Below are 24301 nucleotides of genomic sequence, written 5' to 3'. Positions count from 1 at the left end.
CATCTCAGCCAGGAAGAGTGAAATGCTCAGTGACTGAGAAGGCAGTTTTCAGTCCAAGTGGGGGTTTTATCATGCGAAACCTTCAAGCAAAAATTCTATAACAGACATGCAAAAGTCTCTAAGCATTGAATAGTAACATTCAAATCTCTTTGCATGGAGAATTCATACATATGAATTGTTATTATTCATATGTTGTTATTTTTTCCTTTTTTTCTGTTGTTATTATTATTTTCCTTATTTCTAGTCTGAGTGATGATGTGAGGAACCGGAAAGAGCATTCCTTCTGGGGCCACACAGACAGCATTTGAATTCTGACTCTGCCCCTTCACTCTTATTGTAACCTTGAACAAAAGACTTGACCTCTTGGGGTATCAGTTTTCTCTTCTTTAAAAGCAAGATGCTGCCCATTCTGGAGAACTATTAGGTTATAGGAGAAAATATGAAAGATCTATCCCATGTTCAATAAATTATTGTTTTCATTATCCCTGTTATAGCAATCATATTTTACCATATTGTCAACTTACTCTAAAATATTGGTGATTTTGCATATGTTTTTTGAAATTATCATACGTTACATACTTTCCTAATTAAAAAACACCTATAATTGGATGAGACGCTTCAAAAGGCAGCATGTATGGAATTGTTTTGGTGGTGACAGTGATGGTGGTGATATTTACTTTTAGATTCTTGTACCTAATTCTTTTCTTTAAAAATGTGATCATTTAATAAATGCAAAATAAGATAATTCCTGTCCTAAAGAAAAATAAATCTGGCATGGAGTATGGATGAAACAGAGAGGAAAAACCCAAAGGGTGTCATCAACATGATGCAGAGTAAAGAGAAAGTTGGACAGATGGAAGGATCGGCAAAGACTATGATGACCGTGGAAAGATTTAATGTGGGGACCTGGGGAATGGGATGAAGAGGAGGGAATTTCTGGTAAATAACCAGCATGGTACTTTACACAGGAGATTGATTGGCATAATTGGTGATAAAACTACACCACATTGGGCTCTCTGCTCAATGAGGAGACTTCTTCCCCCTCCCCGTCTGCCTGCCTCTCTGCCTACTTATGATCTCTGTCTGTCAAATAAATAAATAAAAATCTTTAAAAATTTGCATTTGTAGAGCAACCTTTCCCAAACTCTTTTAGAAAATCAAACGTTTTTTTTTTTTTTTAAATAAAATCTTGTGCATAACCCTAGTATGAAAAATATGTCAAAGTAATAATTAAAGTTATTCTGTAAACTCAAATTTAGTGCAACTACTCCTTTAATGCTCCGGCCATGTGAACTCCAGGATAATAGAAAACAGCTACAGTCTCAACATCCACTGCACTTGGGCCCAAATCTCATGTAACTCCTGCAGCACCTGTTTGCATCATCAGGATTCCAGAGAATTCATTTGAAAAATCGCTGGGATAGAGGAATCCAAGGTGCAGCTGAATGGGTTTGTCTTAACTCAGTTAAAAATGGGAGCCTTTGAAGATTTCTTAATGTGAAATGAGATAGGACGGCACTGCTCTAGAAAGATTAGTCTTGTAAAATGAATCTTATAAAATGATAAACTGGAAGAAAAAAAAGGCGAGAGACAGGGAGATCTTTTAATTAGCAGACTGTGGAAATAGTGCAAAAGAAGTTGAGCCCAAAATTGAGGTGGGGTGGGAATGAGGTATTCATAAACATTCTAGTTTAAATTGGAGTTTTATTTTCAATGAGAACCCTATTTTGTCTGCGCAGTCCCAACAATACTATTCTATTATTACTTCTACATTAAACACACAAATTTTGTTGTTGTTTTTTAATTTTAGCTCTTTGCAAAGTTAACTGTTATGTAAGAAATGAACCTTTTGTAATTATTCTGGGAGGTAGATATTTAGGATGGTGTTTGGTTGGAAAAGCTGCTCCGAAGATTATTTCTTTTCTGTTTTTCCTTCAGGATTTTGATTCTTTGGCTCTTGCTCCATAAGGACTCTTAGGTCACTCTTTCCAGTATGAGATAAATTAGATATAAATCACATGTCACTCTCTAAGTGTATTTAAGTTTTAATAACTTGGTTTAAATGAGTTCAGACCCTTTAATTTCTATTTCCATTTTCTATCACTTGAACTTTACACAAGATAGGATCTTAATTTTCCTCAAAATCTTTCCTAAAGAGTAGGTTTTTCCTCTGACATTGGCACCAGAGCTTAGAAAGGAAAGCTTATAATAGCTTTGTTGCAAGGCTTTAGAAATCAGAGGCAGTATTTTGAAGGTATAAATACTATGTCTAAAGGTCTTATAACACCTCGTCTATCACTCATCACCAATAAAAGTAAGATTTCATAAGTTGGAAAATAGTGGAAGCTTATCACTTTTAATGCCTTCTTTTTCCATTGCACTCACTTTGCGGGAAGCCTTTTAAAATGCATTCTGCGTTGCCTTGCTATTGAAACAACAGTATTATTTAACAAAATCTCCTTAATTCTCTTCTTCAAAATTCAGATTCCATTCTGGCTCACATTTGAGCATTTCCAGAGCGTCTTATTTGCCACCACTAGTTAGCCTTTATGAACTTTCTAAATAAACAATAAACAAACAAACAAACAAAAAAGCTTGTTACAATTGCACATAAAGTCAAAAATAAATGATGATCTTAAGGAACACTTTGTGATAGCTCTGTGGTGATCAGAAGTACATTACAGGTATTCTTCATGTTAACGTCAAATGGGTAAAGTTAATGAATGATGACTACTGATAAGTGGAATATTGTTGTAATTTTCTGAGACATTCATAACTTAAATACTTAAATTTGATTCTAGGTGATTTATATTAGAAGATATGATATGGGCCACCTGGGTGGCTTAGTGGCTTAAGACTCTGCCTTCCGCTCAGGTCGTGATCTCAGGGTCCTGGGATAGAGCCCCACATCGGAGGCTCAGCGGAGAGCCTGCTCAGCGGAGAGCCTGCTTCCCTCTCTCTCTTTGCCCGCCTCTCTGCCTACTTGTGATCTCTCACTCTGTCAAATAAATAAATAAAATCTTTAAAAAAAAAAAAAAAGAAGAAGAAGATACAATAGGAAGGACATAGGGAAAGTACCCCAATAATTTAAATAAGTTAACCATGATTTGAGAGTCATGGCTGCATGGAATGACATTTGCTCTGTGTTGGATATTTTACTAGCAGCTAAAGGGAAGTTTATTTTTCTGAGTAGATACCCCTGTGTTCCCATGACTCTCTGTACCACCCTATATCATGTTTCATGTATTTTTTTGGTAAAATTAAAATCTTTTTGCCCCTCTAGATTAAATAAACAAACCAACCAACCCTAAAGGGAAAAATATACCGATATCGTGGACATAGATATATACCCAATATACACTTATTTTCTAGTTGTAACTAAAAAGAATATTTAAGGTCAGTAGAAAACCAGACAGGTGAAAGAAACTAAGACAATGAGAAATAATTCACTCTTTCTGGTTTCAGTCCTTGAGGGAATCTGCTAGATAAAAACAAAAACAAAAGCAAAAACACAGCTTCTACCAAGCCCTACATTTTATCTCTCCTCTAACTTTCAATCTCCTTATCCAGTCTCCTTTGGATAATGATCTAATGATATTCTGCTCCAGGTGTGCCCGTTGTGTTCATCACCATACACCATGGAAACTGTGTTACTGTTCCTTTGAAATCTCCTGGATTTGGCCCCAGCTCTGATTCACCAACTCTCAAGTACTTGCGCAGAAAGTGTGTGCTTTGTACAGAGCTATACCTCGTGTCCACATCCTTCATTATCCTAAGTTACTTTTAGACCCATTTTAAGGGCAGGAAATGGAAGTTAAGGGGGTTAAGTAGTGTGTCCAAGGGCACAAAAGAGAATCCATAGATCCAGTATCAAAGCCTGGTTTAACCTCTCCCAAGGTGTTGAATGAAACACCCTATGTTTCTTGGTCTCATCTTTTCTTGCAAGGAAGTCTGTTTTCAAAAGCGACCTGGCATTTTGTGAAAGCTCCTGCTAACAAACTCTGCTCTCCCTAGTTGCCAGTGCCCCTTTCCTTCCAGGTTCTATATACCTAGGGGCATTAACCTGTTACATTACCAACAGTTGCATATGGACACCAGATTGCTACACAGCAGCCAGAAACTTGCATTTTAGTAGTGAACTTCAAAAAACACTCAACAGTTTCAGTAACATGGTGGGATCTCAAGCACTGTTCCATATCCTTGGGGGCAAAGATATGTACTGGAGACCCATCAAAGGCAGAAAGCTGTTTCCTGGGGTCTGTATAATCGAATCTTTTCTAGTCACAGAATGACAATTTATAGCAAATATTAGTGGCAGCGGAGAAGTTGCTTTATTTAGCAGGAAAGGGAGTTGTGGATGGAAATGGTAGATGTCTCTGTGTTGAACGTGCAGACTGAGCAGGAAGGATGAGACATTAGAAGTATAAGGCAGACAAGAGGAAATGACAATTGAAAGAAATGTCAGAAGGAAAACAAACACACCAGATTTTCTTTTCACAGAGTCACAATTTCCTTACAATGACAAGAGACGGGGAAAGTAAGATTTCGTGCCTATAGCTGACAAGCAATTTTCTCCAATTTACAGTATTTTTCCATTTCTCTGGCTGTCCAATAGAATTGCTGTAATGATGGAAACTGTTTAGTCTCAGCTGTCTAGGAAAGTATCCACTAGCCACGTATGTCTATTGAGAACTTGAATGTAACTAGCATGACTGAGGAACCGATTTTTAAAATTTTTTTTATTAAATTTAAATAATCTTATAGAACTAGTGGTTACAATATTGAACAGTGAAACAGGCAAAATAGAAGTTGGAAGTTTTCCTCTACCATTTATTTCTGTCACATAAGTTTTTGTTCAGTTTTTATTTCTTCTAAATGTTATGAAGAATTTGAGGGTTAATAGTAGTTCAGCTTGGCTTTTTTTCTGTGAGAAATCTAAAGCAAATGAGATTAATCAGACTTCCGAGCCTAGATCTGTAATTTCAGCTATCACAAATAGTCTATTAAAAGAAAAATAATTCCAAAACTATGCATTAATAATCTCTACCCAAAACAAAGCATGAAATTCATTTATTTAATAAAAATATGAATTAAAGGAAAATTATTTAAAACTCTGGTTCCCTCTGGGTCGTGGAGGAATGTGCTATCTAGGAGAACATCAGCCAATGAAATAGACCTCCTTACACATTGCACATTGAGGGGAAAGATGGAATGAAAAAAAAGAAAGGTGAAGACATAATGCAAGCTTTTCAAATTCAAGTCTCTACTGGGCCTAGACAAACCATGTAAATATGTGACTTGCAAAGCCATGCTAAGGGTGTAACAGAGAGCACTGGACCCTCCCCCAAGCTATTTTTACTGCTCTGGTTATGCCAGAGGTCTACCTGCTCAGCCAGTCTGCCCCTTAAACCATCACTATTCCCCCTACCCACCTGGGGCAGCCGACTGGCCTCTGTCAAGTGAGTTTGGAAACCACTGTACTGAATGATTTTAAAGTTCCTCTAGCACCTTTTTTTTTTTTTTTTAAGATTTTATTTATTTATTTGACAGAGAAAGAGATCACAAGCAGGCAGAGAGGCAGGCAGAGGGAGAGAGGGAAGCAGGCTCCCCGCTGAGCAGAAAGCCTGAAGCGGAACTTGATCCCAGGACCCTGAGATCATGACCGGAGCCGAAGGCAGTTTAACCCGCTGAGCCACCCAGGCATCCCATCTAGCACCTTTTGATTCTAGAATTATCGGTCCATATCTTAAGAGAAGGAGGCAAAAAGTGAGTCTTGTTTTAATCAAAATGCTGTAACTTGGAGTTTTGACACATAAGGATAACTTTATAAGTACTACAAGTATTATGGGATGGGATTTGGAGATTATTATGCCCAGTTTTTTTTTCTTATGTAAAGTACTATTTACTGTTTATTTGCACCCCAACTCAGAGCATCTAATTAGGGGACCATCATGGGCTTCACCTAACTAGTAATATGTATGCCTTTTACATTTTGCATAACACCACCACATACCCACCTGCAGACAAGCCTAGGAACACAGTAGGTGCTCAATTAATGTTTAATGAGGGAATGATGCTGAGATTCCTATAAATAAGCATAATCAAACTTATAGACAATAAAACTAATTACCCAGTATCTTCATGGTGAAAACTTCTAAATCTTTTGATTGCGACAGTTCCTGAGATGACAATCCTCATTTCAATTCATGTTTTTGGTATAGTTTATGGTTTATTATGCAGTGGCTTGATTGCTCCTTTTATAATAGGTTGCTTGGGTTCCCACTTGAATGCTTTAAAATAAAAATAAAAGGTGATATTTTTAAAATTTAAAAATTGAAAATCTTCAGGAGCCAGGGAAACACACTCAGTAATTTAAAAATATGCCTCTGTTGAGGTCCACAATTAACAAATATCACTAGGAATTTATTGGTGTGTCTTCTTTAAGAAGAGAAAGAAAATGGGTAAAATAAGTTGTTCTGTCAACGTAAATTCAGGGAAGAAATCTGAAAAGAAAAAAAAAAATTGCAGGGGCCCCTGGGTGGCTTAGTCAGTTGGGCACCCAACTCTTTATTTTGCCTCAGGTCATGATCTCAGGGTCATGAGGTCGAGCCTCACCTCGGGCTCTGCTCCGCCATGGAGTCTGCCTAAGATTCTCTTTCTCTCCCTTTGCCTTCCCTGCCCCATTTGCATGCTCTCTCAGAAAGAAAGAAAGAAAAGAAGGAAGGAAGGAAGGAAGAAAACTTGCAAGTGGGGTGGAAGTTTGAGAGAGGACGCAGTCAATGTCCTTGACTTGTTTTCTTAGGGCTCCTGCTACAAATGTGCAAAAAAGAAATCAGGATAAAAAAGAAATTAAAGATGTGTGAGTAATAAAGTGAGACAAAATCGTCAGATCCTGTATAGTCCTTAGTCAATCTTCACAAGTAACATTTCTATTAGTATTTATAAAAGTACTACCAGAAGGGTGAGTGGTTGATTTACTTCTAAACTCCAGGTGATTTTCTACCAATAGTTGGCTGTTACATTAGACTTAAGTATATTAGGTATTTTATATTTCATTTTAATGTAGTGAAAAGAATTCTAAGGCAGTGGAAAAAGAGCATAGGATTTTAAGGAATACAAATAGACAAGTGACAAGTAAAAAAAAATCTATTTCCCTTCATTCTTAAATGTCATATTTTGGAAGTTTGGAAACTTGGATGTTGATTATACAATTTTCTAGATTTTTGAAATTACCTAGATAATTTTTTGAAAGTTCAAAAAACATCAGAGCTGATGAAGATCTTAAAAATAACCCCAACCTTGGGGCACCTAGGTGGCTCAGTGTGTTAAGCCTCTGCCTTCAGCTCAGGTCATTCATGAACTCAGGGTACTGGGATCAAGCCCCGCATCAGGCTCTCTGCTCAGCAGGGAGCCTGCTTCCTCCTCTCTCTCTGCCTGTCTCTCCGCCTACTTGTGATCTCTGTCTGTCAAATAAATAAATAAAATCTTAAAAAAAAAAAAATAGCCCCAACCTCAACTTTTATAAATGGAAGAACTAAGCCTTAGTGGTTTGAAGATGATATGGTTGGTTGATGGCAAAAACTGATGAAGAGGTCAGTTCACCAAGTTCCCCCATCCAGGACTCCTCTCACTCCAGCACATGCCTCAGCCATAGTGAATACTCTAAGAGATCTCTGAGATGGCAAGAATAAATATACTCATGTGGATAATAAGACCATATGTTGGGCACCTGGGAATATGTAAATTTCTGAGTTCTTTTCCTACATATCACATAGTCTTTCCGGGAGCATAATAATGGACCTCCTAAACCTCTGCCCCCTCCACACTCAACCCCTAGATTATCTGTTCATTATGATAGCGCATTCCTACCTCAGCTCTCACAGTATCCTCACAGCCAGTGTCATCTTACCCCAACGAGAATGCAAGAACCTTGGGGTTCATACCTTCCATTTACCATCAAGGGAAGCTTGGCAACTGTAACTCAAGATATCTCTTAACTATACAACAGCCCCATAGTATGAACAGCACCTACATGAACTAAAATATTATTTGGTGGTCCGTGGCCTATAAACTCTGGGGAATTAGTCCATAGTCCTTTATTCTGTGAGATCTTTCCATCTATACATACATTTTTATCTTTTCACCAAACTCTCATCCTCAACTCTGATGTCCAGTCAGAGTTTGAATCCTTGGTATCTTCTTTCATTTCTCTCTTTGATTCTCGAATGCTCCCTAGAAGATCTGTTAGTTGTTATTCCTGATGTGTAGAATTTTGATCCTTCCTTTTCTTTTCTTTGATGTTATGATTTAGCCTTAATAAAGAAAACCTAAGGAAAGAGAAAGATGGAAAAGTGAGGATTTATAGGATAAAATATCTAATTGAGAGCCCTTGAATATGAATGTAATTCTAAAGTAGCATAACATTATTCTGCATGTTCAAGAAAGACTCTCCTGATGAAGTAGCTAAAAATTTTAATAAGTGACACACAGTCCATAGCTTCTCTCTATCCTACTCTCTGACCTCACCCCACACCCCCCATATATATCCAATAAATATTTTTGGCTATGAGTAATTTATAGGTTTTTTATTAACTGTATAGTAAGTATCCTCAATTTTGTTCACTTTTAATGGCAGACTAAAAAAAAAAAAAAAAAATGCCAATAACTAAAGTCAGTTTAAAAATTTACCCCTGCCTGTTGTAAACCTTCGGGGAATGACAATGGAATGCTTTAATTTCTTGGGCTTTTCTCAGCCATGACCCTAATTCCATCTCCTTCCTGTCTTTAGACCCATCTTCAATCTCAAAAGGTTTTTTTGTTTGTTTGTTTGTTTTTTGTTTTTTTAGCAATTTATTTACGTTACATGGTGGGATAGTTTTCTTTGTGTTTATTTTGTAAGGGACAGTGGGCTTTGGGGATCTGAAAATTTGTAGTTTCCATAAGTATGGGAACTCTGTTTGTTGTTTTTGTCCTCTGTTGCCCCTCATTTCATTCTGGGTCTCCAACTACCTATAAACTAGACTGCTTGATACTGTCCTTCAGAGCACTGATGATTTATATTGTTTAGTCTTTGTTTTTTCTGGTTTCATTTTGGGTAACTTCTTTTGCTATGCCTTTACATTTACTGATATTTTCTTCTGAAATGAATATACTACTGTTATTTCATCCAATGACTTTCTCATTTCAGATATTTGATTTTCATCTCTGGAAGTTCCATTGGTTTCTCTTTTATGCCTCTATTTGTGTCCTTGTTATGTTCATATTTTCCTTTATGTCATTGAGGATATGGAACATATTTATAATCTTAAAGTTTTGTCAACAATTTTGTCATCCCTTTCATTTCTGGGGTTACATCTACTGACTGATTTTTTTTTTTTCTTTTGGTCAAGTTTTTTTTTTTTTTAAAGATTTCATTTATTTATCAGAGAGAGAGGGGGAGAGAGCGAGCACAGGCAGACAGAATGGCAGGCAGAGGCAGAGGGAGAAGCAGGCTCCCTGCTGAGCAAGGAGCCTGATGTGGGACTCGATCCCAGGACGCTGGGATCATGACCTGAGCTGAAGGCAGCTGCTTAACCAACTGAGCCACCCAGGCGTCCCTGGTCAAGTTTTTATACTTCACATATCTAGTAATTTTTTTTGTCAGGTGCCAAACACTGAATTTTAGGTTGCTGAGTGCTGGATTTTGTTGTATTCCTTTAAAGATTATCAGATGTGGTCCACATTTTGTAAATTTGATCTTTTGAGTTTTCTTTAAGTCATTTTAGGGAAAATCTAGAACATTTATTCTGGGAAACTTTAGCCCCACTTCTCAGAAGCCCAGGTCCTTCTGTAGATTCTACTGAATGTTCTGTGTACTCAAGAAGGCATCTCTGCTCTTGCTGATGGGAACTCAAATAACTCCCAGCTCTGTGTGAAATTTGGGAATTGTTCAGCTTAAAGCTCCCATGTCATTTTTCCTTTCTTGGATGACACTCCTAGTCTGTACTTAAGAGGTTTCATATTATTCTTATGTATTTGATATTCAGCCAAAGACTCATAGACTGGGGCTCCTTCTCTACATGGTTTCTTTATTTCAGATACATTGTCCTGCAAGTTAACTTCTGCAATCTACTCAAATTGGAATATTTCCCCAACTCAATGAGATTGCCAGGATCATTTTGGTTTCTCCATTTCTATACTACAGCCCAGAAATGACCTTCTTGCAAGAAGCTCAACTCATTAGTTTCTTTTCTCAGAAACATTAGTTGCACTGCTTGTGTTCCAGTTTCTGAAAATAGATGTTTTCTATATTTTGCCCAGTGTCCTAGTTGTTTATGGATTAAGGTTAATTCTAGATTCTGTTACTCCCTCATGGCCAAAAGCAGAAATATCCTTCTTTTCAAGCATGACTTCCTTTTATGCTTATGATTTCACTTCAGTTGCTTTTAACACATAAGATCCTCTCTGACCACTGTGTTTATGTGTATACAAAATAAAAAAATCCTGAATAATTGATTGTTTTCTCTTAAGTTGTTGCTCTTCTCTCTTCTCAAGAGATTCTAAGATACTTTTCATCTAAATTTTTGACTGAATGTATGAAACCACTTTTGGGATAAGAGTGATGTGTATTCTAGATGAAGAATCAGGTGGTGGAATGCCTGGGTGGCTCAATCAGTTAAACGTGTGCCTTCACGCTGGGATCAAGTCCTGTACTAGGCTCCTTCCTCAGCAAGGAGTCTGCTTCTCCCTCTGCCTGCCACTCCCCCTGCTTGTTCTCTCTTGCTTGCTCTCTACCTGTCTCTCTCTCTCTGACAAATACATAAATAAATAATATAAATGTTTTTTAAAAAAGGATCAGGTGGAGATGCATGGGAGGACAGAATTGGGTTCTATTCAATCCTAGTATCTGGAGTTGCAGGCTCCCATCGGAATGAATTTTAAACATCAGTGAAAATAAAAGTATGATATTACAATAGCCAAAATATGGTAAAGCCCAGATATAGCATCAACTGATGGATGGATAAAGAAAATGTGATATATTGGGGCACCTGGGTGGCTCAGTGGGTTAAAGCCTCTGCCTTCGGCTCAGGTCATGATCCCGGGGTCCTGGGATCGAGTCCCCATTAGGCACTCTGCTCAGCAGGGAGCCTGCTTCCTCCTCTCTCTCTGCCTGCCTCTTTGCCTACTTGTGATCTCTCTCTGTCAAATAAATAAATAAAATCTTTAAAAAAAAAAAAGAAAAGGGGCGCTTGGGTGGCTCAGTGGGTTGGGCCTCTACCTTTGGCTCAGGTCATGATCCCAGAGGCCTGGGATCGAGTCCCGCATTGGGCTCTCTGCTCAGCAGGGAGCCTGATTCTCCTCATCTCTCTCTCTGTCTGTCTCTCTGCCTATTTGTAATCCTCTCTGTCAAATAAATAAATAAAATCTTTAAAAAAAAAAAAAAAAGAAAATGTGATATAACTACACAATGGAATATTACTCAGCCATAAAAAGAATGACATCTTGCCATTTACAGCAACATGGAGGGATCTAGAGAATATTATGCAAAATATTAAGCAAAGAAAGTCATCAGAGAAAGACAAATATCATATGATTTCACTCATATGTGGAATTTAAGAAAGAAAACAGGTAACAGAGGGAGAAAAAAAGAGAGAGGCAAACCAAGAAACAGACTCTTAACTATAGGGAACACATGGAGGATTGCTGGAGGGAAGGTGGGCAAGGGGACGGGTTAAATGGATTATGGGTATTAAGGAGGGCACATATTGTGATGAGTGCTGGTTGTTATATGTAAGTGATAAATCACTAAACTCATCCCTGAAGTCAATAGTATACTATATGTTAACTAGCTAGAATTTAAATTGGAACTTGAAAAAAAAATGCTCAAATAAAAAAGTATATTACATAGACTTTTAGCATAATTAATTTATTATAACAGAAAGGGAATGTCCCCTTAGTAGTTGATTTTTCTTTCCTATTCTAGATGTTTTCAATGAAATTCAAGATGATTTGACAGAAAGCTTTGTTATGAAAAATTTTTGAAACCTGGTTTTAAATATAACTGTGGAGTTAGGTAATTATTGTTCACTCCAAATCAGGAAGAGGAAGTAGCTGCAGATCTAGCTAGACAGAAATCATCATAGGTTTTTTTTTGTTTGTTTGTGTTTTGGTTCGTTTGTTTGTTTTTAAATATTTATTTATTTATTTATTTATTTGACAGAGAGAGAGATCACAAGTAGGCAGAGAGGCAGGCAGAGAGAGAGGGGGAAGCAGGCTCCCTGTTGAGCAGAGAGCCCATTGCAGGGCTCAATCCCAGAGCCCTGGGATCATAACCTGAGTTGAAAGCAGAGGCTCTAACCTACTGAGCCACCCAGGTGCCCCAAAATCATCATAGTTTTTAACCTAGGAGACGGATGAGAAATATAGCACTATTACCAAGATTGATCTTAATATAATCTTCGTCATGAAGTATTAGTAAACACACAATTTAATAATTTTGTTCCATTTGAATCAGAAAATTCACAGGTTTTATGGGATGCAAGTTGTTCAAATATTGTATCAATGTTTTCATATTGTTACTTATATCTCCATAATACAATTTAACTGAAAAAAGTGACTTTTAGATGCAGAATTATAGGGCCCAGATACTATGGGCCCTAGAGGGATAATAATACTCAAAAGATGTGGGATGTTGACCTAAATTTTTATTCAAGGACACCCAAAGTTTAATAATAATGGTGGGTTGTGTAAACCTTGTAAGTACATAGAATCATATTTTTAAATATACTAATTTATGAGTATAAGTCATCCTAAATAAAATTACTACTTTATTCAGGTAAACAGCAAAGAACTTTTTGCAACATATTTCATAGTGCAATAATCCTGTGATTTTTTTTTAACTTCAAACATTCAGCAGCATGAACAGTAGTGAGTTCGCCTTAGACAATTTGGAAAACTGCCTCAAAAGAGTCAGGGTTCTGCAAATTATTTTATCCAACATGGAATCTATGAATTGGAGAGCTATAATTACTGTGCATGAAGATACTACCACATTCCCATCTCCATTTTAGTTATAGGAATTCCTTGTAATAATATCCCTTTCAAGTATAACTATTTTCATGGATGGTAGTTCATTGATTCAGTCACATTTCTGGTCTTTTGTAGTGCAGTTCAAGATTTTATTGTTTTCTTGACCAAGCTAAAATAAAACAGATGCAAACAAATCAGACAAAGATGTGAATTTGGCATGTGACTAATCAGAGTAGAATTAATGTTTCCTCCTTGTTTAGTTAAGCAATATTAAACAGATTCTGTTACGGTGAACAAGGGATAATCCTTTCATAGTAAAAATTGCTAGGTTTTGGTAATTCTGACATTTGAAATCAATTAAGTGTTAGAAAAAGTAAGAGAGAAATATGATACTAAAATCTGGGAAATCTAATAGACATCAGGTCTATTAGAAGACCTACTGGTCTCAACTTAAATTCTTAAGTGTTAATCCTCACGTTAAGTTTTTAAAAAAGCATTTATTACATGAGCACTTTTATCCCTTAACATTGAGCACCTACTAAGTTACTAGGATATTTCATTTATTGAATCACCCAATTAACAAATATATATTGAATATATGTGTGTATTTATATCCATATATATCTGGATATACATATATATAAAAATCAAAATTCTCATAACTAATGTGTCATGTGATGTGAGGCTGAAAATTACATTTGGTAAAAATTCAGCCATTTTAATATTCTTTGTGAGATAAGAGTGGTACACTATCAGTAGATGAAAGCAGAATTTATTTTCAACTCTCAATAAATTTACATTTGCATTTTACAAGAATAAATAATTTCAAAATGTAGGTCTATTACATGAGCAATGTTTAAAAAAATTAATGTATCCATAAGTTTGGATGTTTCCAAGTGAGACAAGACTATTTTAGTCACAAAATAACTAATTGATGCTTAAGTCCGTGGACTGTGATGTTCCTGCTTAGCAAGAAAATCTAGATATAGTGTCAAGACATACTGGCAAGATCTTGGAATTAGTTGTCAAGAATCTCTGAGAGTTTCAATGAGAAATACATGTCATTTTCATTCTAAGAATGGTATTTATTTTTTTCAAAAAATATGCCTGAGACTAATATTCAATATTGATTCTCTGTCCAAAACTTTCCCAGGTCTATCATGTCCTATTATATCAATTTTTCTTTTATACTTAGCTAAACTTTACTTTATACATAGTAAATTAGTGAGTAAAAAATCTGAACTTCAGGTAATTTTCATTTTCTTCTCTTTCAGCATCATTTTAAATAAAAAATTATGATTTAGATCATGATGATTTTTAATAAATTACTCCAATATAAATAAATAAAGGAAAGAGGATATAAAAATCATTGATAAAGAAATTGATTAATATTTATAATATAGGCAAGGAATCGTTTAAGGAATATTTTACTTGCTGAAAGTTTACTTTCTAGCTGGAGAAGAAACTTTTTCACTGTTCTCTTTCTGAATAATATTCTATGTCACCATGGAGAAAGATGATTCATCAACAATTTAGTACATTTTATTCCAACCCTATGTGTTTTTCAGAATCTTCAAATAAAACAGCTGAAATTCTTGCTTTTAGAGTATACTTTAAAATATTTCTATCCTATAATCTTGCCACTTAATAATAAATGTAACTTAACAAGATCTAACTTTTAATCAGTGCTCATAAATTGAGGATTGTCAATTTTTTCTAATTTACTACATGGTTGGGGAATCAAAGAATTTAGTCTGTTAAATAAAAAATTTCTTCCTTGAGAAATAGTAGTAGACAATAATCAGTTTAATATTTGAATAATACATAATTTATAAGTCTATAAATTTATATTAAAAATATATAAAATTGGGGGCACCTGGGTGGCTCAGTGGGGTAAAGCCTCTGCCTTCGGCTCAGGTCATGATCTCAGGGTCCTTGGTTCAAGCCCCACATTGGGCTCTCTGCTCAGCAGGGAGCTTTCTTCCTCCTCTCTCTCTGCCTGCCTGCCTCTCTGCCTACTTGTGATTTCTCTCTGTCAAATAAATAAATAAATAAAATCTTACTATAGCTTTTGAAAATTGTCCACAATATTTGATAGGGAATCACTGATGAATTTCTATTTTTCTTAAAAAAATATGCTATTGATATGAAATAAATAAATCTCTTTACATTTATCAACCATGTAACTATTATTCTCAAAGTAGAAATAATTTGGGCTCTTTGATATATTTAAAGTTTTGAAAGAATTAAAGTGCTTTAGTATAATTCCATCATCAAACCAAAAAACCAAAACTAATTATGTGCAAGGCAGTAGACTATCTGTTATTTGCAAAATCATTTTAAATTAACTGCCCATGTCATCACAGCACTTTCTTATCCTTCTAATCTATTTTGTTAAATTCTTGAATAATTTAACTGTTGCCTTCTTTGTTCCAGTTTACATAGAATCAAAGAACAGTCAAGAATTTAGAAATGATTTATTCTAAACCCCTTCATTTTACAGATACAGACACTGAAGTCAGGAAAGGTAGTGCCACTTTTTTCTTTAAATTTGAAAGTTTAATCCTATAGAAAAGCTGAAAGAATAGCACAATAAACACCAATATAATCTTCATCAATTGTGAACATTTGTCAAATTAGTTCTCTTCACACACATATATGTGCTTGTATGTACATGTATATATGTATGTTGAACACCATGCCACTTCATCTCTAATTATTTTAGAACACATCCTGACTAGGACATTCTCCTATAAAAGCAGAACACAGTTATTTACCTCAAGATTATTTATAGTACTTCGATTATAACATCTACTGTTCAATTTTCTTTCTCCAACATGTCTTTTATAACTTTTTCTCTGCAAACCAGAATCCAGTCAAATTTCATCTATTTAGTTAATCTCATTGAAATATTTTAATCAAAACAATTCCTATGCTTCTTGGGTGTCTTTTTTTTTTTTTTTTTTTTTTTGGTTTTTGGGGTTTTTAAAAAAGGTTTTATTTATTTATTTATTTATTTATTTATTTTCAGCATGACAGTATTCATTATTTTTTCACCACACCCAGTGCTCCATGCAATCCGTGCCCTCTATAATATCCACCACCTGGTACCCTAACCTCCCACCCCCCCGCCACTTCAAACCCCTCAGATTGTTTTTCAGAGTCCATAGTCTCTCATGGTTTTATTTATTTATCTGACAGAGAGAGACAGTGAGAGAAGGGACACAAATTTGGGGAGTGGGAGGGGGGAAGGAGGGTTCCGAGGAGCAGGGAACCCGCTGAAGGGCTCCATCCCAGGACCCTGGGGTCATGACCTGAGCCAAAGGCAGACGTTTAATACCTGAGCCACCCAGGTGCCCCTTGTTTTTAATAACACTGAATTTTGAGCAAGTTCAGGATAGGTGTCCTGTAAAAACCTCCACATTTAGGATTGGTTGATTATTTCCTTATGATCAGATTCAAGTTAACGTTTTTGGGCAAAAATATTATATACGTGATAGCGTATAATCCTCATTGCATTAATCAGGAGTCACATAAATTATAGTGTGTCACTAAGGATGATTTTAAATTAGACCAATTAAGGTAATCATCACAAGATCTTTCCCTTGTAAAGATCTGTTTTCCTTTTATAATTAAAAAAAGACTATCTGTATGATGATATTTTAAAACTATGAGAAAATTCTGTTTTTTATAAATTTTCACCAAGTAATATACATATATCTTCTATCCTTGTCTAAATTTCATGTTACATTGAGGATTGCATAATGGTGATTTGCTAATTCTGTCGTTCTTTCTACACTTATTGCTAACGCTCCTCTATATGGAATACAGTTCCTCTTTTTCAGGCATCCTGATTTCCTTACCCCTTCCAATCATTGGAAGGGCTCACTTGATCACAATTGTCCCTTTGGCCAGAGATCACCATCTCACACCTACTCCTCATCTTCACCTTGGCAAATGCTCTAGTCCTTGTCCATGCACTAACGTCCACCATTCTGGCCATCCCAGATATATCTTGGGCTCTACTCAGTCCCAGTTTACTTCAGGGCTCTAAAGGGCTGAGGAAAGCTTGGATGAGGGACCCAGAAGAAAGAAAGGACCCAAACTATTAACTTATAGTCAGAAGATTGAAGTTTAATGGAATCAACGTGTGGGTCTCAGGATTAAGGCTGAGAGATGGCGATTTATTTATTTATTTATTTATTCATTTATTTTTATTTATTTAAAATTTAATGCACATTCTCAAATGTAGAAGAAACAGAAAGAATAGTAGAATAACACCCTAAATGCCCACCACTCAGTTTCAAAACTCAAATTTTGCCAATTTTTTTGCATCTATTCCTCACTCTCTTTCTTTGTTGGTTTTACATTATTTGAATGCAAATCCCACACATCATGTCATTCTATCCTCACATGTACCTTTAACTGATAGGGTTTATGGTAGGTAGAATTTCAAGGTAGTTCCTCTAGATTGTCCGGCCCTTATGTATGCACATCTTCTCTCAGTTATTCAAACACTAACATAAGCATTGCTGTGAAGAATTGTGCAAAAGTAGCTAAGATCCTAAATCAGGTGACTTTAAAATAGGAAGGTTTTTTTTTTTCGGGTGGGTCTGGCCTAATCACATGAGTCTAGGTCTACAGATCAGAGACAGAGGAAGTCAAAAATTCATCCCATGAGAGGATCTAAACATGCAAGATAGTATCCATTAATGTTAATGATAGAGGGGCCCAGGCAGCAAAAATGTAGGGTCTTTAAGAGCAGAGAGCACCTCTGATTAATAGCAAGTAAAAAAATGAGGACTTTAGTCCTAAAACTCCAGGGAATTGAATTTTGTCTGCAACCTCTATGAGCTTGGTTCTATGCTTCAGAAGGGAAGAGCAACCCAGAATGTCACTTAGTGTCAGCAGTTTGAGACCCTGATCAGAGAGAATCCAGCCATGCTGTGCGAGACTCCTGATCCTCAAAAGCTGTGCGATTATTATTTTAAGCTGCTAGGCTTGTGGTAATTTGTTATATAGCCATGGAAAACTAATCTTTTTTTTTTTTCCTAAATATAATCACCATACTATTACCACACCTAACAATCACTGTTTACTATGCATGACGCGTCAAAGAACTTAAAAGAGCAGGTAATATTGGCTGCCATGTTATGTAAGTAGTCTTTTATGAATCCTTTGGAAAGTTAACAATAAAGTATAATCTTATTACTATGGGGGAATTTAGACAAACTAAGATACAAATAAACTTTTGGGTCATATTCCAATAAAACTCAGTGTCTGTATTTCTGAAATTAATCAGTTAAGGAGTTGTAATGAAATGACTGTGGAAACCAAGTTACTTAGAACATGTTAAATCATGTCATACTTAACCTTCCCTCTTTGATGAGTCTCTGCAATTTTAAATAATTCCAATGACTCACATCTCTGAAAGTTTTTTTGAGTGTGTGCCATTTACACTACCCAGGAGTTACTTCTCCTGAAGGTTTTTCCCCTTTCCAGTCTCTTTTGCAAGATCCCCAATTCTTTACTCAACCTTGCGTCAAGGTTTGGCTTTTAAAGATATAGAAGCTATATAAAGAAGAAAATACCTGACAAAAAGATACCCAGAGATTAATAATTTTTTATTCTGGTAGTGGGTACACAGGTGTTCATTATATTATTTTCTGAACTTGCCTTTATTTAGAATTTTGTCTCCAAGTTAAAAAGAAATATTTCACTTTCTAAATGGCACTTCTGCTTCTGATATAAATTCTGTGAATTTTGACCTCTTGCTCTTTCTCAGTGCAATATTCACTGGATATTTCTGAGATTTTGACAACACATTTCCCTGAAAACTTCATTTGCCCAACTTACTTCCTTAAGTATTATAGCTCCTTCTTTAAAGACTTCCTCCAGATCTTATCTCATTTTAGAAGTCTTCCCAGGTTTGAGGAAGAAAATTTATTGACGTATCTCATTCACCTTCAGTGTAAGAACCACAAATACTTAATTCCTGAAGTCACATAATTACATAATCAGACAAACTGATTCCCAAGATCTTCTCTTGCAAGTTGAGGCCTATCCTGATTTGTAAGAAATATTCCATGTGTGTGTTGATGACAATGGAAGCTCTGGCAGTTGAAATTGCTTTGAATGTAATCAAAAACAGCCATAGAAGCATGGCTAGTTGTTAAATGATTTCAATCAGTGGTTCTAAATGTGTGGGATATACTTCTTATGAAAGGTTTCCAGATCATACATACACAGGTATTTCAGTAGCCTGGATATATATGTTCTGTCTGAATACATGCTACTACTTTTCAAATATATGTAGGTGATAATGTGAATAAGAAGTATTATTGAATTGATAGTAACTTTGTCATTATGTATTTTCCTAGTCTGTGAATAATAAAAGTAGAAATGTGGTTATATAGGATTCTGCTATATTTCTATGTTATCCATTTTTGAAAATATATATATACATGTATATGAATCTGGAAGAATGTACATAAATATTGAATTGTAATCATCCCCAATTGATTGAAACAAAGAGTGATCTATATTGTCCTCCTTGTACATTTATGATAATCACATATTGCTTCTATAAATCCCATCCACCATATTTACATATTTACATATTATGTAAATATGCACATATATTATCTGTATGTGTGTGTGTATATATATATATATATATATATATATATATATCTAAAAAAAAAAAATTCAGGAAACAAAAGTGTAGCATACCCTGACACTTAGAAAACTTTGCAAACCACTGATTTAGTCGAGAAGACAGAATAAGAGATTTGAGCTTTGATATTTTTGTGAATTTACAGTCACTGTGAAACATAAGTGACTTCATTTGAAACCTTCTAAAAGCTGTGTAACTGCTGGTAAAATGGCTTTTAGGAAGAATGGAATGTATTACAGCTCGTGCAAATGTTTTACAACAAAATAGCATATTGTAAAGCTTCTCAGTAATGATTACCAAGGGCTCAGTTGTTAGTGGCCACGTGCATATCCATACTGACCATCAACAGTTAGAACTGGTCTTCAAAATTCAAAAAGAGTTAAATCTATTGACAAAGACAGCTGCCTTCCAAGAATAGATAAATTAAACTCCCCCCTAAGAAATACCTTTTCTCTTTTTGATGCTTCCAGTCCCCAAAACTGAGAATCCCCATAACCTTCTTAAATATGCATCTCATCCATCGCTCCAAACAAAAAGCAAATAAATGAAGTGCATGTATAATTTTATGAGAGCTTCCAACACTACACAACACCATTGTTCCCTAGAAGTCTTGTTCTAAAAGCAGTCACATCTAACTCACAGGGACAACGGTTTGCTGTTGCTATCACCTATAGCTGTCACAGTACATTTTCTAGGTTTGGGTGTGGCTCGTCTGTAGCAACTTTCCCCTGGGGAATTTTTTCCTGACCTGACCCCCATTTGAAAATGTGCTCCTCTGTTGTAGCAGTTGTGTACCATGGAAGGAGAACATATCCTTTCTTTGTTTCACTGCAGAAACAATAAACATAGCCCTCACCCAGTTGGCTGAAACAAAATGTTTCACTAACCATATAAAATGACTTTGTTCAGGAATTTAAAACATTCTTACAGAAAAAGGGTGTTACAAAATTTTTTCTGTTAACATGATTCATTTGTTAGGACATGAAGACTCTTAGAATTGATATAATCATTTGATTAAAATTGCAGTGAATGTTTGAGGAATGAAAAGTGTATCTTTAAATCATTTTACATTTATAAAAAATAGAAAATGGAATGTGGATCAGAAAAAAATAATCAAGAAGTTATTCAAATATGTTAAGTCGATTAAAAATTAAACTTTTTGAAGTGTCCCGTTTAATTTTATATTAGTTATCCAAGAAGGATTGAAAGACTATTTTAAAATTTGTTCATTCCATTAAAAAAACATAGTTTTAAAAAACCTACTATGGAGGGTTCCCCTTTTTCCGCATCCTCACCAGCATCTGTCATTTCCTGACTAGTTGATTTTAACCATTCTGACTGGTGTGAGGTGATATCTCATTGTGGTTTTGATTTGTATTTCCTTGATGCCGAGTGATCTATGTACACCTGGGGATAAAAATATATGTTTATAAAAAATTAAAAATTTAAAAAAACACACAAAAAACCTACTACGGGCAAGAAACTGGGAGGGAACAAGAACAAAGTGAAGCATAATTTCCCCCTTTGGAGCTGACGGTATATGCTATATTTTCTTGACTCTAAGATTTCTTGTTGTTTCTCTGAATAGGTCTTGAATTGGGATTGGTCTTTTAGTTAATGCATACATTAGAAAAAAAGCTTTTAATTGTTTCTGTATCTGACATCTGATTTTATCATTCTACTATACCTGAAATCATCTAGAAGCAGGACTCAGAAATTGGTACACTACTTAATACCATGGGAATGTTCCAAATCTCATTAGGGACAAAAGAATGCATAGGCAAGGTCTTGAGAGACTCCTGCTCAACAACAGATTATTTTTCTGGCTGCCTTTTCAAAATGGATAAGTGTTTCTGTCCCTAGAGAGTCTGACATGTGTCCTTACAACTCTGTGCAAGAGGATTATAGAGAAAGGCATCATTAATTTGACTGGGAAATCAGGAAAGCTTTAAGGACGCTGAAACTGCCAGATATTTTTATTGAACGACTATTTAGCTCACATCATTTCCCTGTTCAAAAATATTAAATAGTTCCCCATTCTAAGGTCCTAGAATTTGACTATAGGCTCACTTTCAACTAGACTTCTGTCAACTCTTGTACTTTAGGATCGAGTCTAGGGCTGTGTTATTTGATGCTGTTGAGCACTTGAGATGTGGCTAGTGTGACAGAGAACTGATTTTTTATTTTATTATTTATTTATTTTAGAATTTCTTAAAAATTTTTTTTTATTTTTTAAAAAATTTTATTTATTTATTTGACAGATTGAGATCACAAGTAGACAGAGAAGCAGACAGAGAGAGAGAGGGAAGCAGGATCCTTGCTGAGCAGAAAGCCCAATGTGATGCAGGGCTCAATCCCAGGACCCTGGGACCAAGACCTGAGCCAAAGGCAGAAACTTTAACCCAATGAGACACCCAGGTGCCCCAGGACTGATTTTCTAATTGTATTTGATTTTAATTACATTTAAATTTAAAAATTAAACAGGGTGCAATTTTCTGAATTGATTACATATTGAAATAGTAATATTTCTACATATTGAGTTAAATAAAACACTATTAAAACTCATTTCAGCTGTTTCTCTTTAATGTATTAACTGAAAAAATTTTAATGATAGATGTGGCTTGCATTGTATTTCCATTGGACAGTGCTGTTCCAGGGACAATGAAAAGCTTGCTTTTCTTGATATTGATATTTACACTTCAAATAAAACTTGTCTTTTCCTCCATAGTTTTCTTCCTGATGTAAAAGACTTTGGAGGTTGTGACAGAAATCTAAGAATTTTTGATTCAGTAAATGAAAAGAACAAAGATAAGTGTTCAGGCGTAGTTGGAGTCAGGAACTCTGAGTATATCCTCAGAACGTGGTCTTCCATGCAGCCAACCCAAGAAAAGCAGAGCTTAAAATTTCAAGAAATAAGTCTCAGTGGCTGGCTTGAATCGCCTACTCATCTTTAAACCAATCCCTGTGGCAAAGGAAAAGGATTAAACTCATTTGCCAGACATTGGTCATGTGCTTATACCAAGTTAGAATGTGAGGGTAATCAGTGCCTCCCCTTACATGGGCTGAAAAAAATCATGAAACTTATTACCAAAAGAAAGAGAATCAGTAAAGAATAAGAAAAAGTGCAGATACCCCAAAGCCCTGATTGCTCATGTTAAAAGTTTTTTGTTGTTTTTGTTTTTTGTTTTTTGCTTCTTCAGTGGTCATATTTCATGGTCTGTGCCTTACCACGCCCTTCATCTTCTTCTGATGCCTCCTCTCTGGCTTATTTTAATGTGCTCCTTCATGATCCCCTCTTCTAACCCTACCCTCACCCCCACCCCCGACTTATCTCTCCCAAATATTTCAGGCAGTTCCCTAAATAGGAGGCTTTCTCTCTCTGACTTCTGTTTCTTTTCCAATTCCCTTCCTCCCCCTACCCCCCCTCCCACAAACCCAGCCCTGCTAAATACCCCTGAAGTCCTCCTTATCCTTATCCTTCAAGTCTCAGTTCGTCTCTTGCTCTGAACTGTGATCTGGATTCCCCCAGCCGAGCACATCTTCCGTAATTTTCCATCTTTGTGTTTCCTCTGAAACTGTGTCCCTTCTAGTATGTCACTTTCAAAGTAACATGTGTAATTTGATTGCATGCTGGGACTAAGGTAGGTTAAATTTTACCTGAAATAGTGCATTAAGTGAGAGGATTATTGACAGGTGCTGAAATGAGTAGGAGTCAACCAGGTATGGTAAAGCACCTGGGGGTTTGTAGTGGTAGAAAGCTGTTGTCACCCCTAGACCTGAAAGGCAAGGAAGAACTGTGTTACTGGAACTTGATCAGAGGTCTAGTTGAGGAAGAGAAGCATCCAGAGAGGAGCCATGGCTGTAGAGGGAGCAAGGTAGCTACTTCTCAAACTGTGGCCTTACAGGATGATGGGGATATAAAAACATACTCCAAATTCTCTCTTTCCTTCTCATGCTTACGCATCCATTGGCTAATGGTAACCAGGAAGAAGAGAGCAAAGGACCTCCCTGTGTAGAGATCAGCCTCCCGGCAAAAAAAAAAAAAAAAAAAAAACAACAGGATAGAAAAGGGCAAGAACAACAGAATAACCTACAAAGTTCAATTATTCTTTTTTGTATTCCCAGTCCCTAGTACACCTCCTTACATAGAGCAGATGATAATTATTCAATGGATGAACGAGTAAGTGACTCTCCACAAATCTCCCATAGTCCTGGTTCCTTTAATTCATTTTTTCTTAACAAACACAATAAATATAATATAAATGTAAAACTAGTGATTTAATTTGTAAACCTTTGTAATGCTTTTAAATAAGTAAATTCACAACTTAGAAGAAATGTTTTTGTCCAATTGTGGTTTTCAAATAAGATCCGGAATTATCAGCATCATATTTATCAGGAAACTTAATGTGCTTGGCCCTTTACCTGTAAGAGCCAATTAATCCTCACGGCACCCCGGTGAAGTTGGTATTCTCAGTCTCTTTTACAGATAAAGAACCTGAAGGTCAAATGTATTTAAGAATGAGCAGACAGGGCTTTCCTCTTCAATTCTCTAGCTGTGCAAAACAAAACAAGACTATTACATGAATGCTTAAATATTAAAGCCATTTCTTTAATAAA

At 35.8% G+C, this 24301-nt stretch overlaps 1 long non-coding RNA gene across 1 annotated transcript; it reads right to left on the bottom strand.

Moving 5' to 3' along the window:
• Positions 1–5967: 5967 nt before the first annotated feature.
• On the bottom strand, positions 5968–24301 carry LOC131824976 (uncharacterized). The gene is made up of 3 exons (XR_009351073.1): positions 24107–24301; positions 8129–8327; positions 5968–6290 (listed from the first exon to the last, which is right to left on the bottom strand). It is a non-coding gene; the product is annotated as an uncharacterized LOC131824976 (long non-coding RNA).

Source organism: Mustela lutreola, chromosome 2 (genome assembly GCF_030435805.1).
Source record: "Mustela lutreola isolate mMusLut2 chromosome 2, mMusLut2.pri, whole genome shotgun sequence".
NCBI lineage: Eukaryota > Metazoa > Chordata > Mammalia > Carnivora > Mustelidae > Mustela > Mustela lutreola.
Note: the sequence above shows the minus strand (reverse complement) of the source record. Positions and strands in the feature narration are given on the sequence as shown.